The following is a 17,813-nucleotide window of genomic DNA, read 5'->3' on the forward strand; positions in this document are numbered from 1 at the left end:
GATTCAGTTTTTTATATATATATATATTATATATGTACATATATTCTTTTTCAGATTCTTTTCCCATATAGGTTATTACAAAATATTGAGTAGAGTTCTCTGTGGTATACAGTAGGTCCTTGTTGTTTACCTATTTTATATTATAGTAGTGTGTGTATGTTAATCCTAACCTCCTAATTTATCCCTCCCCCCCCGCCCCTTTCCCCTTTGGTAACCATAAGTTTGTTTTCTATGTCTGTGAGTCTATTTCTGTTTTGTAAATAAGTTCATTTGTATCATTTTTTTAGATTCCACATATAAGTGATATCATACGATATTTGTCTTTCTTTGTTTGGCTATTGTTTTAATGGGTTGTCATTTTTTATTGATACGGAGGTGCTCTTTATATGTTAAGATTACCAGTCCTTTGTTAGTTATATGGATTACAAGAGTCTTCTCCCAGTCTCTTTTTCCCTCTCCTTTTAAAACTTCTTTTAATGGAGAAGTTCAAATATATACAAAATTGGAGAAAATAGTGTGCCCCCATGTACCCACCACCTAGCTTTAACAATTGTCAACTCCTGGCCAATCTTATTTGATTTACACCCAACCTGCTCCCCAGCCTTACCCCACCCCCCACCAATTCCTCCTCTTACTTCCTGGGTTGTTTTCAAGCAAGTCCCAGATATCATTACCATTTTGCCCATAAATATTTCAGTATGTATATTTAAAAGGTGAAAACTTTAAAAAGAAAAATGATACGGATTGATTTGTCATTTTGTTTTTATATCTTTTTCATACAGAAGTTTAAAATTTTTAATATGATCTAATATGTCATTTCAGTTTTATTTTTCATTTAGGTTTTTAATCAACTGAGATTATTTCTTTTGTATACAGTGAGCTATGACTACAATGTTTAAAAATTTTTTTTGCCTTATTTAGCAAATCGTTCCAGCACCATTGAGTGAGTAGTTCATCCTTTCCAGACTTATTTATAGTATCACTTTTGTTAAATATCAAATTTGAAACTATACTTGGCCATGAAGAATTTATCTTTGCACCATTAACAATACTTTTTAATTACTATAGCTTCATAATAGCTTTTAACATCTGAAAGACAAATTTTTCCTTCTTCTCTTTAAGATTGCCTTGGCTATTCTTTGTCCTCTATCTCCTCTATCTTTCTTATGAATTTTATTTTTAATTATTTTTAAAATTAATTAATAATAATTTTAAAATTAATTTTTAATTTTAAAATTAATAATTTTAAAATTAATTAATTAAATTAATGCAGTTTTTGCTGCATTGGGTCTTCATTGCTGTGTGTGGGTTTTCTCTAGTTGTGGCGAGTGAGGGCTACTCTTCGTTGTGGTGGCGGGCTTCTCATTGTGGTGGCTTCTCTTGTTGTGGAGCACAGGCTCTAGGAGCATGGGCTTCAGTAGCTGCAGCACACAGGCTCAGTAATTGTGGCTCGTGGGCTCTAGAGCACAGTCTCAGTATTTGTGGCACACAGGCTTAGTTGGTCTGAGGCACGTGGGATCTTCCTGGACCAGGACTCGAACCCATGTCCCCTGCATTGGCAGGTGGATTCTTAACCACTGCACCACCAGGGAAGTCCAACTTTCTTATGAATTTTAACTTGAGATTGTCGAGTTCCATGAAAGATCCTATTGAGATTTTGACTGAAATCACATTGAATTTGTACGTCAATGTGGGCATACTTTATATCTTTATGATGTTGAGAATTTCCATCTACAAGTAAAGTATACCTTCTCATTTACTTGTCATCTTTCATGTCTCTCATTAAAATTGTATAATTTTCTTTTATAAATGTGCTCTGAATTTGTTAGATTTATTTCAAAGAAACTTAGCTTCTATTGCTACCTTAACCGTTATCTTTTTTTAAATTATATTTTATAATTTTTTGATGATGGTATAGAAGGAGGCAATTGGTTTTATATTTGAAATTTATACTCAACAACTTTGTTGAACAATCTCATTAGTTCTAATAGTTTGTTAATTCCATAGAGATAATCACGTCACCTGCAAGTGACAACAGTTTTGTTTCTAATATATTTTAATTATTTTTCTTTTCTTAATTCACTGGCAAGAATCACTAATATAATATTAAATAAAATAGTGATAGTGGGGATTTTTTCCTTGTTCTTAAGTTTAAAGGGAGTATTTATGTTTCATGTAACAGTCAAGGTTCAATCAGTGGAGCAGAACCACTAGGAGATAAGTATTTGTTACAGGAATTTGACCGTACACAACTGTAGAAGCTGTAAGGCTGCTGTCCTCCAAACCAATGCTGGAGCTTGAAGTCCAGGGGCAAACAGTGGGGAAGGGAAGATGGATGTCAAGTGGAGGAAGATCAAGGACAGCGCTGAACCCACAAACACAAGCTGGAGCCCACAAGGGTGGACTGAAACCTGTCAGTTCTTTTTTTTCTTCTTCCTTTTTAAAAAATCGAGGTATAGTTGATGTACAATATTATATAAGTTTCAGGTGTACAACATAGTGATTCACAATTTTTAAAGGTTATACTTCTTTTATAGTTATTATAAAATATTGTCTATATTCACTGTGTTGTACAATATATCCTTGTAACTTATTTATTCATTTATTTATTTTTATTTATTTATTTTTTTGTGGTACGCAGGCCTCTCACTGCTGTGGCCTCTCCCGTTGCGGAGCACAGGCTCCGGACGCGCAGGCTCAGCGGCCATGGCTCACGGGCCCAGCCGCTCCGCAGCATGTAGGATCTTCCCGGACCGGGGCACGAACCCGTGTCCCCTGCATCGGCAGGCGGACTCTCAACCACTGCGCCACCAGGGAAGCCCACTTATTTATTTTTATACATAAGAGTTTGTACCTCTTAATCTCCTACCTCTATCATACCCTTCCCACTTCCCTCTCCCCACAGGTAACCACTAGTTTGTTCTCTATACCTGTGAGTCTGTTTCTTTTTTGTTGTATTCATTAGTTTGTTTTATTGTCTGGATTCCACATTTTAGTGATATCATACAGTATTTGTCTTTCTCTGTCTGACTTAACTTCACTTAGTATAATACCCTCCAAGTCCATCCATGTTGCTGTAAATGGCAAAATTTCATTCACTCAAATGGCTGAGTAGTATTTCATTGTGTACATATACCACATCTTCTCTATCCAATCATCTGTTGATGGGCACTTAGGTTGCTTCCTTTTCTTGGCTATTGTAAATAATGCTGCTATGAACACTGGGGTGCATGTATCTTTTCAAGTTAGTGTTTTCATTTTCTTCCAATATATGCCCAGGAGTGGGATTGCTGGATCATATGGTAGTTCTAGTTTTAGTTTTTTGAGGAACCTCCATACTGTTTTCCATAGCGGCTGCACCAACTTATATTCCCACCAACAGTGCACAAGGGTTCCCTTTTCTCCACATCCTCGCCAACATTTATTATTTGTGGTCTTTTTGATGATACCTATTCTGGCAGGTGTGAAGTGATATCTCATTGTGGTTTTGATCTGCATTTCTGTGATGATTAATGATGTCGAACATCTTTTCATATGTCTGTTGGACATCTGTATGTCTTCTTTGGAAAATGTCTATTCAAGTCTTCTGTCCATTTTTTAATGGGGTTGTTTGTTTTTTTGATGTTGAGTTGTATGAACTGTTTATTTTGGATATTAGCCCCTTATCAGTCATATCATTTGCAAATATTTTCTCCCATTTAGTAGGTTGTCTTTTGTTTTGTCAATGGTTTCCTTTGCTGTGCAAAAGCTTTTAAGTTTAATTAGGACCCATTTATTTATTTTTGTTTTTGTATCCTCTGTCTTAGGAAACAAATCCAAAAAAACAGTGCTGTGATTTATGTCAAAGAGTGTTCTGCAACCTGTGTCAGCTCTTGACCTTGATGGGTAAAATAAATAGTTATGAGTATTTTTTCCTTATTTTAATGTGCGTAAGTTTATATATATTAGCCATATATTTTTGTTTTCTTTCCCTCTGGGTCTTAGTTATCAGGGAGCTTAGATCCCTCTCATTCATCCTATAGTGGCCCTTATTATTGACATAGTTGTGGTCTCCCCTTTTTTCTTTCCCCTTTGTTAACCAATTCATATATTCTGGTGGGGAAAGAGTTAAAGTAGAAATTAAATAATGATTCTAGCAGTAACCAGCTGTGGAGAGCTCATTTATTTTCTTTTTTCTCTAATATAGACTTACAGTGGTACTACATTTTTTTTCCCCCCTTTGGAACATATTATACATAATAACAATAACACAGTGGCTGAGCGAGGTTTGTTTGTTTTTTTTCTAAAGAGGCTTTATCAGTCAAGGTTCAGTCAGAGAAGCAGAACCATGGGGAATGAATATATCTACATGTATGGTTTTGTTACTGGTATTTAACCTTATGCAATCGTAGGAGCTGGTAAAATAGACTCTGTAAGGTTGTCGTCTTCATATCTCATGCTTGGAAATTCAAGTTTACAGAGCAAGCAGTCAGCAAGGGAAAATGGACGAAAAGCAGGGGAGAGCAAGACGGAACCACAAACTCAAGGGGAAGCCTATGAGGACAGACTGAAACCCATGTTAGCGCTTGTTGCTGCTGACCTTGATGGAGCACTTGCTGTCACTGCCTCACACCAACAAGGTGAGCCAGAAGACAAGTGACAACGTGTGTGAATCACAAAATGGCTGCCGTTTCACTTCTGCCCTCCAAATGTCACCCAAGAACCTCTCTCATGGGCTACTCTAACTGGAAACGTATAGGAAGGGGAATACTGGGAAATGTACTTCAGCTTAGCTAAGTCAACAAATGACAAACCCACCACAAATCGTTTTTTTTTTTTTAAATCAGCTTTGTTGAGGTGTAATTTACTATAACACACACCTATTTTAAGTGTATACTTTGATGAGCTTTGACAATTGTTACTGATTTACATCCATGTAACCAGTAACCACCAGCACAATCAGGATATAGAATATTTCCATCCCCCCCGAAAAGTTCCCTTGTGCCTCTTTGTAGCTAATCCCCCCTCTCACCCTCAGCTCTAGGCAACCATTGATCTGTTTTCTGTCAATATAGATTAGATTTGACAGTTTTAGAATTTTATGTTAATGGAATTATACAGAACTGTACTCTCTTGTGTCTGGTTATTTTCACTCAGCTTAAGAATTTTGAGATTCATATAAGCTATTTTATGTATGAGTAGTTCATCTTTTTTATTCCTGAGTAGTATTCCAGGGCATGGATATATCATAATTTGCTTATCTGTTCCCCTGTTAATGGACATTTGAGCTGTTTATGTTATTTGGCTCTTATGAATAGAGTCACTGTGTACATTCATGTATAAGGCATTGTATAGAAGTATTCCTTCTCTTGTATAAATGCTTAGGAGTAGAATTCCTTGTCTATTTAAATATTTTGCCCATTTTAAAATGTGGTTTGTTTTTCTTCTTACAATTGAGTTGTAAGAGTTCTTTATGTGTTCTGGCTACAAGTCCTCTGTCAGATATATGAATCATGAATATTTTCCCCTAGTTCGTGGTTTGCATTTTTATTTTCTTAAAAATGTGTGTCAAACAGCAAAAGTTTTAAATTTTGATGAAGTCCAATTTATCAATTTTATTTTATTTATTTATTTTGGTTAGTGCTTTTGTGTCTTAATACATCTTTCCTATCCTACCCCAAGGTACACAAATGTTCTTTTATGTTCTTTTTTTTTTTTTTTTTTGGTTTCACCAAGCAGCTTGCGGGATCTTAGTTCCCCGACAAGGGATCAAGCCTGGGAGGGATCAAACCTGGGACCCCGGCAGTGGAAGCACAGAGTCCTAACCACTGGACTGCCAGGGAATTCCCTTTTATGTTCTATTCCATAAGGTTTATACTTTAACTTTCACATTTAAATCCATCATCCATTTAATTCTTTTTATGTGGTGAGCACTGAGGTCCATTTTTCAAAATATGGATACCCAGTTGTTCCAGGATTACTTTGTCACCTTTTCCAAAGATCAATTGATCATGTATGTATGGGTGTATTTCTGGACTCCCTATTCTGTTTCATTAATCTATATGTCTGTCCTCAGGTCAATATCTCATTGTTTTGATGACTGTAGCTTTATCATAAGTCCTGTAAGACCTCCAAATTTGTTCCTCTGTTCCAAAATTGTTTTGGATACTCTTGGTCTTCTTACATTTTCATATAAATTTTATAATCATGTATCAGTTCCTAAAAAGAGCCAGCTAGGATTTTAATTGAGAATGCATTGAATGGCTAGATCAGTTTGGGAATTTACATCTTAGCAGTATTGAATGTTCCAAACCATAATCATTTTTATCTTGTTCAATTATTTATGTCTTCTTTAATTTCTCACATGTAGAAGTTTTATCATTTTCAGTGTAGAAGTTTTATGCATTTTGTTAAATTTATCTCATTTCTTTGTTGCTATTTGTAAATTGTATTTTTTTAACATTTCAGTTTCCAATTGTTTACTGATAGTCAGTGATCTCTATTCTTATCTTTAGCATTTCTTCATTTCTTTGAATTTAGTTTTCTCTTCTTTTTCTAGCTTCTTATGGTGGAAACTTAGATAACTGACTTTGAACCCTTTTTTTTCCTAAAATAAGCATTTATATCTATAGATTTTTCTTTAAGCAGTGCTTTAACAGCATCCCACACATTTTTTTTCTTTTTTTCTTTATTGAAGTATAGTTAATTTACAATATTATATTAGTTTCAGGTGTATAACATAGTAATTCAGTATTTTTATAAATTACACTCCATTTGAAGTTATTACAAAATAATGGCTATAATTTCCTTTGCTGTACAATATATCTGTGTCGCTTATCTAGTTTGTATATAGTAGTTTGTATTTCTTAATCCCCTACCCCTATCTTGCCCCTCCCACTTCCCTTTCCCCACTGGTATCCACTAGTTTGTCTTGTGTATCTGTGAGTCTGTTTCTGTTTTGTTATACACATTCGTTTGTTTTATTTTTTATATTCCACCTATAAGTGATAACACAGTATTTGTCTTTCTCTGTCTGACTTGTTTCACTGAGCATAATACTCTCTAGATCCACCCACATGGTGGCAAATGGCCAGTATCTCAGAAATTTGGTATTTTTTCTTTTATTCACCTTGAATTCTTAAAAATTTCTTCTTTGACCCATGGATTTCTTAAAAGTATGTTTTATAACGTCCAAATATTGGGGAAATTTTTTAGTTATCTTTCTATTACTGATTTCTAATTTTATCCCATTGTGGTCAGAGGACACACACTGTACGATTCCAATCCATTTAAATTTATTGACACTTTTTTACGGCATAGCGTATAATCTGTCTTGATGACTCTTCCATGTGCACTTGAAAGGAATGTATATTCTGTTGTTGGTGGGTAGAGTGTTCTATAAATGTCAATTTTGACAAGTTGGTTGATGGCATTTAAGTCTTCTACATCCTTACTGATTTTCTGTCTACTTGATCTATTAATTATTATTGAGAACGGAGTGTTGAAATCTTGAATAATAACTGTAGATTTGTCTATTTCTCTTTAAAGTTTCCTCAGGTTTTGCTTCATCTATTTTGAAGCTCTGATGTTTATTTGGTGCTTATCCATTTAGGATGTATGTCTTCTTGATGAATTGACCCCTTTATCATTATGAAATGTCCCTTTTCATCTCTGATAGCTTTTTTTTTTTTTTTTTGCTTCATTTTCCGCAAGGATCTGTTTGTAGTAAACTCTCTCAGCATATCTGAAAATGTCCTGATTAAATGATGGTTTAGTTGGGTATTGAATTCCAGCCTCACAGCTATCATCTCTCAGCACCATGAAGATGTTATTCCATTATCTTCTGGCCTGTAATGTTGCTGTTGCAATATCTCTTCTCAGTTTAATTGTTGTTGTTGTTGTTTTAAGGTGCTCTGTTATTTCTCACTGATGGCTTTTAAGATCTTCTATTTCACTTTGGTAAATACCAAAGTTTGGTATTTTGATGTTTCCTTACAATGTGTCTAGGTTAGTGTTTATTTTTTATTTTTCCTTCTTGGTGTGGATGTACTTTTTACAATTGAGATTTATGACTTTAATGAATACAGAAAAAATATTGTCAGCCATTATGTCTTAAAATATTGATTCTCCATCACCCTCCTAGCCTCAAAGTCTTTCTATTCTTGCCTTGGGGAGTTCCTTTTGGAGATATATTTGACTATCGAATTTTATCCTTGATATCTCATAACCTCTTTTTCGTATACTCCATAATTCATATATTCCATCTTTTCATCTTGCTGTGCTGCATTTTGAGTAAATTCTTCAGATATATTCACCAGAGAGTTTAGTAATTCTCTTCAGCAATGTTAAATCTAATTTAAAAGTGCACCGAGTTTTAAATTTCAATAATTGTATCTTTAATTTCTAGATTAGTTTGGTTCAAAATCTGCTTGTTATGTTTTAAATAGTGACTTGTTTTTATGGATTACAGTACTGGTTTTATGTCTTTAATCATTTTAAACATACTTATTTTATCCTCTGCATTAGTTTATTCTAGTACCTAAAGTATATTAGGGATATAGATCTGCTGTTTATGTGCCCATTTTTACTCAGTGCAATCTTTCTCTCTTTATGTCTTATAATTTGAAATTTAAACTCCACATCCGTGGAGCTTTATCTATGCAATCCTGTCCATCTCAGACTTGGGATATAGGCCTCCAAAGCATTTTTGCATTTGTTTCTCCCAGGCAATAGAGACTGGGAAGAATTGTTTTTTCTCTTTTTTTTTTTTAATTGAAGTATAGTTGATTTACAATGTTGTGTTAGTTTCAGGTGTACAGAAAAGTGATTCAGTGATTCAGTTACATTCATTCTTTTTCATACCTTTTCCATTCTGGTTTATCACAGGATATTGAACATAGTTCCCTGTGCTATACAGTAGGGCCTTGTTGTTTATCCACCTATATATAATAGCTTGCATCTGCTAATCCCAAACTCCCAATACATTCCTCCCCTATCCCTCCTCCCCCTTGGCAACCACAAGTCTGTTCTCTCTTGGCAACCACAAGTCTGTTCTCTATGTCTGTGAGTCTGTTTCTGTTTCATAGATATGTTCATTTGTGTCATATTTTAGATGCCACATATAAGTGATATCATATGGTATTTGTCTTTCTCTTCCTCACTTACATCACTTAGTGTGATAATCTCTAGGTCCAGCCATGTTGCTGCAAATGGCATTATTTCATTCTTTTTTATGGCTGAGTAATATTCCATTGTATATATGTACCACATCTTCTTTATCCATTCTTTGCTGATGGACATTTAGGTTGTTTCCATGTCTTGGCTATTGTGAATGGTGCTACTATGAACATAGGGGTGAGAGATTTGGAAGAATTTTTATGTTAACTTTTCATTTTAGGTATTCCTGGGCCATGACAAAGCACGTGGTTATACATTTTTTAGGGGAGAAATTTTTTGTCTACTCAGAGGCTGAGCAAAGAAAGACTCTTCATTGTCAGTTTGTGCCAGCAGGTGGGTTTTTTCCTTTCCCACCTTTTACTAATGGTTCATCCCTTCAAGGACCTGGATTTATGTAGAACAGAACAATTCCAATTCCTTGCCTCATGTGAGTCAAAGGGATTCATTATGCAGTTAAAACATCATTCAACCAGGAGCGCTAAATAAGAACATTTATAGGCAAAGACCAACAAATTTACCACTAACAAATCATTGCTGAGAAAAGAAGCAAAGCAGTTTCATGTGAAAGAAAGATTTGAACAAAGAAACAAGAAATCCGACAGAAAGCATGAGAACAAAGAAATTAGTAAACGTATAAGTAAAGCTGAATAAGAAAGTGGTACATATTTTTAATGATAACTAAGGAGACATTAAAATATAATGGAATTAAAATACAGGAGGATGACAGCATGTAAAATGCAGGAGATCATACCAAGTAAGGCTAGAACGAAGCAGAAAACACAATCAGAATTGCTTTAAATCATCCAGAAAATTTTATTTTCCCATTAACAAGAAATCCAGAGATAGGTAGCACTCAGGTGGGTTAGATTAGGGACTCCTCAGTGCCATCAAGGACCCAGACCTTTCATGTTCCATCAGGTGTGTACCTAAAAATGGTTAAGATGACCGATTTAATGTTACATGTATTTTACCACAATTAAAAATTTTTTGATTTCTAGTTTGAATAGGTAATGCATACATGTGGCACCAAAATCAGAAGGAGCAAAAGGGTATACAGTGGTTTTCCTATGTGCTTTTCTTGTTTCCCAGTCTTCTTACCTGTTCCACAACCAACAACCCAGCCTGTCTCTCCTGGGACATCAATTGGTAGCACTTTCTTGTGTGTCCTTCAGAGGTATTCCGTGATTCATTCTTTTGAATAGCTGCGTGGTATTTTACTGTACCATATGCACTATATTTTCACCATTCCCCTGATAGTGATCATTTAGTTATTTTTAGCTTGAAATCTCATCTTCTAATAAAAAAAATGCACACTCCATTATGCACTTATTTAATTTATTTTTATTTTACTCATTTTGATAGGCAATGTATTCACAGGGTTCAAAAATCAGAAAGCATAAGAGGGTAAACATTAAAATGTCTCCTTGTTAATGCTGTCTCCCAGGTCTTCTGGGCTGGGCATTTACCTGCTTCACAAATCCACTTCACAAATCACTGCCCTTTGCCTGCTCTGCTCTGCACTGCAGGAAAATACATTTCCCAGACTCCCTTGCCTGATGGCTTATGGGTAGTTTCAGGCGATGGGAGGAGGGGCACTGGTAAAGACTGGAGGGTGGGAGGAGGGCAGAGCCAATGTGTTTTTCTCTCCCCTCGTGCTTGAGTAAAACGTGCTGCTGCTGCTGCAACTTCTTTTGGCTTTAGCTCCCACACTGTGGTCAGAGGGTGAGTCAGCCTCACCCTCTGTGGTCCCAGCTCCCTCTGGGCAGCTCCCACCCGGGTTCTACTACTGCTGCATTGGCCCAGCTTCTCAGATCTGGTAACACCACTTCCTCCCTGATTCTCTTCAGCCCCATGAATACTAGACAGTTTTTGCTATTAACAATTTCTGGGGTAGCTTATAGTCTCCTAGTTAGCATCGTAACTCTTTATTACCTGTGTGACCAATTTGCTGTATTAAATTTCCTCTGAATGAAATGCCTAGAGTAGTTTCTCAGGCTGGACCCTGACTGACAATCACCCCTGAAGACAGATAATATTATCAATTTCTTATGTGTGTCCTTCCAGAGACATTTAATGCACATACAAGTAAATTGTATCTATTCTCTCCCTCCCATTTCTTTTCACAAATGATGAAATACTATACATACTATTCTACACTTTGCTTTTTTCACTTAGCAATAATCCTGGAACTTGTTCTATATAACATTTCAAAGATCTTCCTCATTCCTTTTAATTCATCATGTGGATCTACTACAATTAAATAAATTGTTGGAACACAGCCATGCCCATTTGCCGAGGTATTGTCTGTTACTGCTTTCACACCAGTCCCTTATTAATGGATATTTAGGTTATTTATGATTTCCTGCTATTACAAATAATTCTGCTACAAATAACCTTGAACTATACCATATCATGAACTGGGGAGAAAACTCGAGAACTGGAATTGCTGGGTCAGTGGGAATGTGTGTTTGAGAACTTTTTAAGTATGAAAGTTCAAAAATATATTCTTGTTAGGCATGGGAGCAGAACTTCAAGGGTTCCAAGGAAACAGGATGTTAAATTTCACCTTTTGGTTGTATTTTGCATATGAAAACATAGTAAAAATAATTTCTCATGGAACAGCACAATTTCACATTATTAACTGTTCTTTTAAAGTTAAGTATTTCAAAAAAAAATCCTTCATGTATACAATCAAGTGAAGGCAAAGGGCAGGACTCTACAATTACCTTGAGTTTTTCAGAAAGTTCACGTACTACTAGGTTAACAGAGTTTATGAGCTCTGTTGGGTTCTCCTGGAATTGGTACAGTGATTTTCCACTGAGGATGACCAATTTGCCTATTGGATGATTTTTTAGAAAATCTCTTAGCATAGAAAACCTACTGCAAGTCTCTTCCCTGGGGAGAATGTGAGGGTTGCATGGAGAGAGTGAGCCAGTGAAGACTTGAGAACAGGTTCTAAAAGTGCTAAGGGCACAAATTGGTTTGACTTAAAAGCATCAAGTAGGACTTGCCTGGTGGCACAGTGGTTGAGAGTCCGCCTGCCGATGCAGGGGACACGGGTTCGTGCCCCAGTCCGGGAAGATCCCACATGCCGCGGAGCGGCTGGGCCCGTGAGCCATGGCTGCTGAGCCTGCGCGTCTGGAGCCTGTACTCCTCAATGGGAGAGGCCACAGCAGTGAGAGGCCCGCGTACCACAAAAAAAAAAAAAAAAAAAAGCATCATGTAGATTTGCACCTTTAAATTCTATTACTGAAAGCTTTACATTCTCTTGTGTCCTCAAGGAATTGTATGGACTGGCCCAGGAACTGCCTATTTCTTCCAGGTAAACAGTAAACCCTGGGGTCAGTGTAATTTCTGGTGACAAAATTAAGTATAAGAAAAAGTGCCATTACTAAATATTCTCCCCAGTGACTCAATTACAAAGTTTTTTCTGTAAAGGGCCAGACAGTATACATTTTAGGTGTTATGCGTCATGTAGTTTATTTTGCAACTACTCAACTCTGCTGTTTTAGTGCTAAAGCATCCGTAGACAGCATATAAATGATCCAGCATGGGTGGGAATGTAAATTGATACAGCCACTATGGAGAACAGTATGGAGGTTCCTTAAAAAACTACAAATAGAACTACCATACGACCCAGCAATCCCACTATTGAGCATATACCCAGAGAAAACCATAATTCAAAAAGACACATGCACCCCAATGTTCATTGCAGCACTATTTACAATAGGCAGGTCATGGAAGCAACCTAAGTGTCCATCATCGGATGAATGGATAAAGAAGATGTGGCACATATATACAATGGAATATTACTCAGCCATAAAAAAACGAAATTGAGTTATTTGTAGTGAGGTGGATGGACCTAGAGTCTGTCATACAGAGTGAAGTAAGTCAGAAAGAGAAAGACAAATACCGTATGCTAACACATATATAGGGAATCTACGAAAAAAAATGGGGCTTCCCTGGTGGCGCAGTGGTTGAGAGTCCGCCTGCCAATGCAGGGGACACTGGTTCGTGCCCCAGTCCAGGAAGATCCCACATGCCACGGAGTGGCTAGACCCATGAGCCATGGCCACTGAGCCTGCGCATCTGGAGCCTGTGCTCCGCAATGGGAGAGGCCACAACAGTGAGAGGCCCGCGTACTGCAAAAAAAAAAAAAATATATATATATATATGTCATGAAGAACCTAGGGGTAAGATGGGAATAAAGACACAGACCTACTAGAGAATGGACTTGAGGATATGGGGAGGGGGAAGGGTAAGCTGTGACAAAGTGAGAGAGTGGCATGGACATATATACACTAACAAACGTAAAGTGGATAGCTGGTGGGAAGCAGCCGCATAGCACAGGGAGATCAGCTCGGTGCTTTGTGACCACCTAGAGGGGCGGGATAGGGAGGGTAGGAGGGAGGGAGATGCAAGAGGGAAGAGATATGGGAATATATGTATATGTATAACTGATTCACTTTGTTATAAAGCAGAAACTAACACATCATTGTAAAGCAATTATACTCCAATAAAGATGTTAAAAAAATAAAAATTAAAATAAAATCTTGACCAAAAATAAATTTAAAAAAAAAAACAAAAAAAGATCCAGCATGGCTATGCTCCAATAAAATTTTATCTCCAAAAAGGGCTGGTGGCAGGATTTTGCCAGAGGACTGTAGTCTTGCCCACCTGTGCCCTAGAGTCAAATCAATGTTCTCACAGTGCACCAGCCCCTTAAGCTGTGGCATGCTTGGTGCTCTGGCTCTCCTGACCTGAGCTGAGCTCTCCCATGGGATTGCTGTGGTATCTGAAATGATTTTCCCTGGTGACAACCTGGCTATGCTCTCTCCTTAGCACAGAAGTCTTTTGTATTGAGAGTAAGTAAAGCCAAATCCGGCCTCTGTACCCCAACACCGAATTAAATCTCAGAGACAGAGTTTTGGATGAAGTTGAAAAGAATAGCTTTATTGCTTTGCCAGGCAAAGGTGGTCACAGTGGGCTAATGCCCTCAAAACTCTGTGTCCAAACCTGGAGGGGGTAGTGAGAAGTTTTATAGTAATGGTTCAAAGAGGAGGGCGTGGTCAGCTCATAGACATTCTTCTGATTGGTTGGTGGTGAGGTAGGTGGCAGTCAGCATCATCAACCTTCTGGTTCCAACCGGTCTGGGGTCTACGTGCTTGTGGGCATCATACAGTTAACTTCTCCCACCTGGTGGGGGTTTCAGTATCTGCAAAACAGCTCAAAGATACTGTTCTTGAGGCAGAACCAGGACCCTGCCCCAAGGCTGCACTATTGTTTCTCAACTGCTCCTCCCTTGTCTCCACATCCCCTCCTTTCCCTAATTAGCAACTCTTTGGACCTGCCCTAAGGTCATGGAGGCTGAATGGAGCCTATTTCCTGCAAACAAGAAATAGGGGACACAGAAAAGCTTTTGTGCCCAGGAGCCCCACAGGGTCCTGCTCAGTTTCATAAGTATACAAGAGATGTTGATATGATGTCCTTCAATGAATTTAGGGACACACGGAGAGAATGTCATTCATGACAGACCATTAGAGAGTGAGAGAACAAGAGTAACAAAACCAGAGACCCCTGGTGTCATTGGTCCCTGAGGCAGATTGTTTGCAAGCATGGCTGCCAGCAATCCCTCCCATCTTCACATGTGCTTGTTGCACCTCCCATCAGGAAGTGAGGTCTATTTCCCTCCCCTTGAAAATGGGCTGACCTTGGAACTTGCTTTGGCCAATAAAATATGGCAGAAGTGATATGGTGCCAATTCCAAGCCTAGGCCTTAAGAGACTTGGCGCTTCAGCTTTCACTAAAACCCTTAGGATAATGCCTGGCACCAAGAAATACTTTATAAATGTGAAATATTTTTTGTCATCATCAAGCCCCTCAGTTTCAAGCAGCTGCTGTCAGCAGATCATCCCACCCAGGTATGACCACAGACTCCCCAGGCCCCACCTGAGCCAATGTGTGAACAATACTGCTCCAAGATGGCTGCCCTGAGGATATCCTATCGGGCGATTCCTTAGAGCATTCTCTTAGCCCAAGACTAGGGGAGGCTACCTGAGCTGTGTTATTTCAGCCCTTTGTAGTGCTGCTTTTATTGGATTGTGCTTTAGCACTACACCTTTGGTCTATACTGCAGGGCATTATAAAGAATAGCCCTATGAACTATAGACTTCCCTATCTAGAAACCACTGAAGAGATTAATTTCATTTCAGCACCCCCTATATAGGGAAAACTTTCTCTCATGTTTCATTGCTAAGAATAAACGTTCTTTTCCTGTAGTTTTTTCACTGTATGGCCCTGTGACATATATGAGGGATCAGGTATTACTTTTGGCCTTTATCTACTAAATTTGTGGCCCTCTAGCAAGTGGACAGGTTCTTACAAGGTATTTTGGGGAATTCTAACTTAACTCCTTGCTTCATCTATTTTTTTCCTACTGTCATTTTCCCTTTCCCCTGGTCACCATGCTTACTTTTGTAAAATGGTAATCCAACTCAAATCTTTTTGTTGGACTGAAGCAAGGTAAAAGTAAAGATTAAAAAACTGCTGCTTAAGATAATCCTAAATCAACACCTTTTAAAAATAGGTGGATAACATAAATATACATTCTGCAATTTTAGAAATTGTATAACTTATCTGGGAGTTTCATTTTGGCTTTGAGTTTTTGAACAGTTAATAAATAAAATTTAAAAGATTTGAGCAAGAAAGTGAAAAAAGATACCCATTGATTCTTGTTTTCAGGCTCAAAAGATGGATTGTTAATAACATCTACTATAACGTCCCCAGCCACCACTACCATTGAGCACCTACTGTATGCTAGGAATTCTACTGGGTACATTACATCCATTATCTTACTCATGAACAAACAGATGCCATATTGAAAATATTCAACAAATCAAATATATACTAGACACAAAAGTGCTGAGGATACAGCAGAGTAAAGCCAGACAAGATCTCTGCTTTCATAGCACTTTGGTGGAATTAGTTATCTTTCATAATGACTTCATAACTGCCTGTCTTTGAGCAAGCTGTCTTTGTGTTCTGAGCTCTTGGAGAGCCTCATGATGATGATGAAGATGGTGGTGATGATGCCAGTTTACATTTATTAAGCATATATTATATCCCGGGCATTGTTCTAAGTGTTTACATGTATTAGCTCACTAAATCCTCAGACGATCTTATGAGGTATATGTTAGTATTAGCTCCATTTTATAGATTAGGAAACTAAGGCACACAATGGTTACATCAGGGTTTCCGAACCTCCACGCTATTGACATTTTGGACCAGATATTTCTTCGTGGTAGGGGGCTGTGCTGTGCATTGTAGGATGTTTAGCAGCATCCCTGACCTCTACTCATGACTAAATGCCAGTAGCAACCCCCTGTCCCCAGCTGTGACAACCAAAACATCTCCAGACATTGCCAAGTGTCCCCTTAAGGGCAAAACTGCCCCTGGGTTGAAAATCACTCACTGGGTTAGATGATTTACCCAAACTCACACAACTAGTAAGCATCAGAGCTGAGATTCAACCCAGGCATGCTGGCTCCTGAACCCAAAATATTAACAACACTAAACTCTAGGTGTAATCATCTCGCTTATTTATTATCATTTTCAGCAGTGGAAATGCAAAAATTGTGCCCTAACTTTCTGAAAAAAAGTGGACATAGCCTTGATGTTAAGATCTCATAATGACTAGCGTATTAATTATTCAGTGTATATCAATCAGGTTCCCAGTGAAACCAAGCAGGACCCTGTGGGGCTCCTGGGCACAAAAGCCTTTCCGTGCCCCCAGTTTTTGTTTGCAGGAAATAGGCTTCATTCTGCCTCCATGACCTTTCCTGAGTTCCAGTGGGGCAGGTTCAAACAGTTGCTAATCAGGGAAGGGAGGGGACAGGACACAGAGACAGTTAAAAGACACAATAGTGCAGCCTTGGGGCAGGGTCCTGGTTCCCCCTCAAGGGATACACAAACAATATCTTTGAGCTGTTTTGCAGACACTGAAAGCCCCACCAGATGGGAGAAGTTAACTGTATGATGCCCACAAGCACGTAGACCCCAGACTGGTTGGAACCAGGTTGAGGATGCTGACTGCCACCTACCTCACCACCAACCAATCAGAAGAATGTCTATGAGCTGACCATGCCCTCCTCTTTGAATCATTACTATAAAACTCCTTACTACCCACTCCAGGTCAGGACACACAGTTCTGAGGGCATTAGCCCTCTGTGGCCCCCTCTGCCTGGCAAAGCAATAACGCTATTCTTTTCTACTTCACCCAAAACTCTGTCTCCGAGATTCAATTCGCTATCAGGGTACAGAGACCGAATTTCAGTTACACCAGCAGGAAACAAAAGGCATCCCTCTAATTAAGAGAATTTGAGGAGGGTTCAACAAGCCAATTGTCGACAAAGAGGTGGGCAGGGAGTAGGGAGACCACAGGGAAGAGTGTAGTTCTCTGAGGCTATTAACAGTGGCGAGTTTTTACCACCTCTAGGCCCAATGGGATGAGGAATTGAGAGGATGAGAGCGGGGGAGAGAGAGAGAGAGAGAGACTTGAAAGAAACACAATCTTTTGTCAAGGGACCCAGTTAACCCAAGGTGACCCTGTGAGAAGAGTGGAAGAGTGCCAGGATACCATAACTTCACTCTCCTTCCAC

Source organism: Tursiops truncatus, chromosome X, assembly GCF_011762595.2.
Source record: "Tursiops truncatus isolate mTurTru1 chromosome X, mTurTru1.mat.Y, whole genome shotgun sequence".
NCBI classification, from domain to species: Eukaryota; Metazoa; Chordata; class Mammalia; order Artiodactyla; family Delphinidae; genus Tursiops; species Tursiops truncatus.